Source organism: Coffea arabica, chromosome 10e (assembly GCF_036785885.1).
Source record: "Coffea arabica cultivar ET-39 chromosome 10e, Coffea Arabica ET-39 HiFi, whole genome shotgun sequence".
NCBI lineage: Eukaryota > Viridiplantae > Streptophyta > Magnoliopsida > Gentianales > Rubiaceae > Coffea > Coffea arabica.
In genome coordinates, this window is record NC_092328.1 from 7,413,119 (window position 1) to 7,418,943 (window position 5,825).

Here is a 5,825-nt window from a genome sequence, read left to right on the forward strand (position 1 = left end):
CAACCATTTTGGACTTAGAGAAGAAAATAGAAAAGAACGGAGATTCTGAGGAGGCTAGCAAAGCTCACTTGGGTCAATGGGCTTTGTAGTGAAACTCGTGCCGGGGCCGTAAATGTTCTGCGTTGTGACAAAAGAATCGTGGTTACTGGTTAGATTCGACCGATCTAACCAGTTAACTGACCTTCAGATTTCTGATTAGACTCCCAAATTTTATCCTCTTCCCCTTCCCCTTTTATAAGGTTTGAAATCTAGTTTAGGAAAAAAAATTGTGATTGCACAATAATGAGATTTTGATTAATGAAATTTGTTATGAGATGGATTTGTGATGTGGCTGACAAATTTTTTAAGAAGAGGGCAAGAAAGAGGCAATGCATTTGAAATTTTTCATAACCTGTGTGCTTATTTCAGTAGACGTCCAAACTTCATGCGACGTCGTTTTCCTCATTTTAGTCATTTTTACTATTTTTAATGTTATTTCTTTTCGTGTCTAGCTTAGAACTTCTCTATTACAAAAATATAAACGTGATAGGGCTTTGTTATTCAGACTTTTAACATTATTAATCAAATATTCCTGATTTTTGCCAAATTTTCTCAAGTTCTTTAAAGGTTTTTGTGATTTATTTGGGATTTGGTCGTGAATCATTCCCTTTGTTCTTCAGAAATTGTTCATGAAACAATTTCTTAAAACAGATTTTTGTGTCAGTTGGTATTAGAGTAATATTCGCCTGTTCTTGAAATATTATCAATGGTTGGAAACAAATCCAGAGACAAATCTTTTGCCCTTAAGATAGAGATTCAGGTTATGAATGAGAGCGCATGGATGGTTTGAAATAAGGATGCAATGAACTATGAATTCAGGTGAACCGTATCTAAATATCTGTGAATTTACTTGTGCAATATATGAATAGTATGCGTATCACGGGATAGAATCAACAAGATGAATAGGATAGGAGAGTCACTCGTAACTTGCCTCTTGTTAACTTGGGTCAATAACCACGACATCAGGATCAGACGAATCAAAATCCTCGCAGAAGACTGAAAAATAAGAAGGATGATTTGTCTGACAAATGGACAGTTATTGCTTTTAGCCCCAATAACCTTAGCTAAGGAGGTTTTCAACATTGACAGAGGGAACTGGATAAGTACAAGCTTAAGGTGAATATTCTATCATACAATGACTATTTAAGCATCGAGGACTTCTTGAATTAGCTTGCAGAGATTGACGAATTCTTTGACTGTATAGAAGTTCTTGAGAACTGTCAAGTCAAGTTTGTGGCTTGTAAATTGAAAGTCAGAGCTCGACATCATGGGAGCAGTTGCAGCATCCAATGGTAGATGAACATGAGGTGCCTAAAAGGCAACCCACGAGGCAATCTTAACCTAACAACACGAAGTCCCCTGACCTGTATGCAAAATTCATAGGGGACAAGTGTAATAAGTGTGAAAAGTTGGGGCATGCCTCTAATAATTGCCCTGACCAAAGGCAAATAAATCTGGTAGAGCATGTTGCCATTATTAGAAATGTAGTATAAACCGGCCAGATGGTTTTAGACTGTAGTCGTCCTTCGTGTGCGTTTCACGTGTTTTTTAGTTGTTATTGCTGTTTTTTTTTCCTCTTTTGGCTAAAGAAGGATCTCTCTGCTTTGGAATAGACCATGTATCGTTGCGCTTTTTATTTATATGTGTGCAAACGGCGGATTCCTCATCTCATTACCTTATAACCAACAGATTTTGTTTGAAAGGCGGCTGCATTGTCATCATTGCTATCATTTATTATTTATTACAAATAAATTCTGCTGGCATGCTCTGTGTTTGTAACGGTGGTTTGCTGTGCCTGCAAGCTAATAATTTCTTTGGTTTCCAGCACTCCTCTTCACAACTTCTCGTGCATCCTCTTCCCTGTTTTTCAGAGCTTCTCTTCCCGGCTTTTTGTTACCGCCGATGGAACCCTGCCTTTTCATCTCCGCTGGCATGCTCTCCACTGGTCGTGGAGGTTTATTCTACCTTCAACCTACTAATTTCTTTGATTTCCAACACTTTTCTTGCCAGCTTCTCGTGCTCTTCTTCTCTGCTTTTCATATATTCTCTTCCCTGCATCCGCGTCCTTATTATCCCCCCTATTCTGTCCTTCTTTTTGGTACCTCTTCGGCATCTTATTTGTCTTCTCCTTGCCAGTATAGCTTGTTTTCTTGTACTCTCTATTTAACTTTCGTCCATCTGACCCGTATTCCTGTCCGCTTTGCTCACGCTCCCCTCATCATCAGCGTTGTTCTTTCTACTGCAACTACAACAACAAGAAGGTAACTGTTCTGTACTTCTTTTCGTTTCTCTTTCAGCTCTTTTTCCCCTCCTTTCCCACCCCATTTGAATCTTGCATGCATTTTTAAATTGGCTAGCTTTGCTGCTTATATTGCTTTTCCCTACTTTCTTTGCTCTACCTTGCTTCCTCTTTTTTTGGCCTCTCCCTTTCCATTCCATACACACACTGCTGCCTTGTGCGCGTGCCTTTTTAACCTTAGCTTCTTCGCCGCCTTCTGTTCCTCTTTAACAAAAATGATCTTCGTCCGCTGTTGCTTGCCCTTGGTGACGCCATTCCCATCGTTCTACTGCCTTGCTCGTGGTTTCATATTGCGCCTTGTTAGGACTCTCGCTATCTGGCTTGCAAGACTACTTTTGTTTTGAAGTCGCTTCCATTGTTTGCTTAGCGGTTTCGAGCTCCATGGATAGGAATTCTATCCGTCGCAAACGCTACCTTGTAATGCCACAACATCAGAATGATGCCCTTTTGCACCGTCGTCAGGATGCTTACGCTGCAAACAAGAGCAGGCTGCTCCCTTCTGTTTCGGACTGTGCCCATGAGCCTGTTGTCGCCTCTCAGGGTTCCTTCCCCGTCCCGCTAGACGCAGGTTTGCTTATTCCTGGCTCTTCCGGCCTGCATTCGCATACTCTTATTTACAATCAGTCAAGACCTAACTTTGCCTTGGACATGCAGAATATCGAACTTCTTTTGGGAAAGTTGCACCAACAGCTGAAAAGTAAAAAATTCTTAGCCCATGTCAAGCCTGTGCAGACTCCTCTAGCAAATGGAAAGCGTCGCTATACAATGCAGCACCATGCAGAAATCTCTGATGGAACTCATTCAGGCCCAACCGTGGAAGAAGAAAGCTTTTTTCCAAAAACTAAGCTTTCTCTCATTGACAGATTCAACAATTGTGATGATGCACAGGAAACCACCTCACCGAATTCTGAAGCCAGCAAAAACAAAAAAGCCAGGCAAAATTAGGGAAAAAAAATATCTGTATAGTTAAGGCTTTTGCTCACATTTTTGCTCTCTGCTGGATGGTTGCCACCAGAGTTATCCAAACTCATTTTGTCAGCAGGTTTTTGATAGTAATGCGGCCTGTATTAATTAACTAGACATGTTCTTTTATAATTATGCTCGTCAAATTGAGTACTGAAATGCATTATGCTCTGAAAGCAAGTTTGGTATTTTTCCCTCATCATGCCTTGTTTGTTACTGCGAATAGCCACCATGACATATACGTAGTTGTTACTTTCTTTGGCCACAGAATCTATGGAAATGGGATCATTTGACCAGTTTTCTTTTAAACGCTAAAATATGAGTCGAACAACCACAAGTTCAAAAGTGTCGTTCCATTTTTTTTTTTTTAATACATATTCAAACCTTCTCTTCTTCATACTTAATACGATACGACAGCTTTGAAAGCATTCCACCTTTTGTGAAGTTCTAAGAAATGAAAGTGCTATGGCCACGGCCATTGTGATTATCAAAGACTTCTTTTATACTATGGCAGGTCATGCAAACCCATAGTGCCATTAATTACTCTGTTAGTTTCAAAGTTTTCAGGCATGCTTTGCCTACAATCACTAATGAACCTGCCAATATTAATTGAAACACTTAATATTAACACATTAACTACAAATACTTCCCCAACCAACTAATCCGGTCTCCCGGGCTACGAATGCGTTCTTGTACATAATATATAAACGAACTGTGCCATGAAGAATATGAGCTTATGAATCTCATAGAAATGGAGGAGTTGGAGAGTGTTGGCTCTTCCAATTTGTTAGCCAAAGATAGAGCTGCAAAGGGATACTGGTTCTTATTTAGATTTACTGAGCCTGAACAGGTACTAAGAAGTTTTAGCATTTTGCTGCTATTAGCATATCGTGCCATCTCATATCGCTTCTCATGCAGCTTATATTTACATATACACTGCAGATATTGCCTATTCCATTTCAAGCCCTTCTAATCAAACACCGATGTAGCCAGCTAACTATAAGAGAAGGGTACAGAACTTGGATTATCAAGCTTCAGCGGCAGTCATTCACTGAAGGATGGCAAGAGTTTTGCCACAGCAACATCATCAAGGAAAATTACTTTTTCTTGCTCCGACATTCTGGTCACCTAATCTTCGATGTCATTTGTGAGGACAAAAAACAAGTATACATGCCATGGACAGATCCTCTACCTAATATGCTGCATTCCCAGCTATCCCTCGAGTTCAGAAGTTGAGGGCTAAACATTTTTGTTCTGTATCAACCTTTTTTTTATAAATTTGTTTCTCTCATGCGAGTGTCCTTTACTTCCAGGTGATAAGAAGCAGAAAATGCTACGCCAGCGAGTGTCATCATCCATGAGGCCTGATTTCGTACAAACCTTAACCGAAGGCGTGTGTTTCTATCAATTCATTGACAAACTGAATCGGCATAATTTTATGAGTTTAATATATAGATTTATTCAATTTTTTACATCTATATCCCACAACACTCATAGCTCTTGGTCCATGCAATGCTAGAAAGTCCCAAGGTTTGTTGCTCAGTTCGTCTATAGCACAAAAACTCCTTCGATTACTCTGAAGACTGGAAACAAAACAATAACTGTTTCAATGCGTGGAAGGCAATTTACGGACAACTGGAACATCTTTGTGGCAGAGTACCAACTACAGTTTCGAGAAGTTTTGGTCATTGTTCCTAAATCCGTTACTACCTACACTGTTATAATCTTTGATAGACACAGTGCAGAAAAACATTTCCCATGGTATGACAACTTTTATGTGTATTCTACCATGGGAGATACGACAACTTAGTTTTATCCTAATGACTCTTCTAATGAACGTGTAGTTTGAAATCTCCATGTATTCCTTTGTTGTCCATTTTCTCCGTGTATGTTTGTGGTGCACATCATGCATTTCCCTTTAAATAAAAGTTACGTATTTTACACCTATCCTTACAAATATATTCCTTATTCATGAATGCACTTTATATAGCACCCTTTACGCTCTTTCCTATGCCATGAATCATTAACATAATCTCTTCAATTAATCCGATTCAAAAATTCATAGCTCAATTTTAAACTCTGATTGCATAACAACAAATGCTGTCTAGCTTTTGATCCTGGGCATATATACAATTTCCCACCGTGCACAAGCGCGGTGATCGTTTCCTAGTTGATAATAATTGCGTAAAGGACTACGTATGTGAAGCAGAATCCAAAGAAAATGAAAAGAGGAGGAGTTCGAGGTTGCCATATACGTGATTTGTAAGATGCTATAGATATCGAAACAAAAAGAGGAGACACAACATCATAAACTCTTTCAAAGTAGGTTTTGCATTTCCAAGAAGTTTCTTGATGTGGTTATTGATAGTGATAGTTCTGAAAATATTATATTTAGACAACTTGTTAAGAAGCTTCAATTACCTGTTGAAAAACACCTTAAACCCTACAAAATGGATTAGATTAAAGAGGTATAAACTATTAAGGTGGTAGATAGGTGTAAAGTACGTTTATCTATCGGCCAATA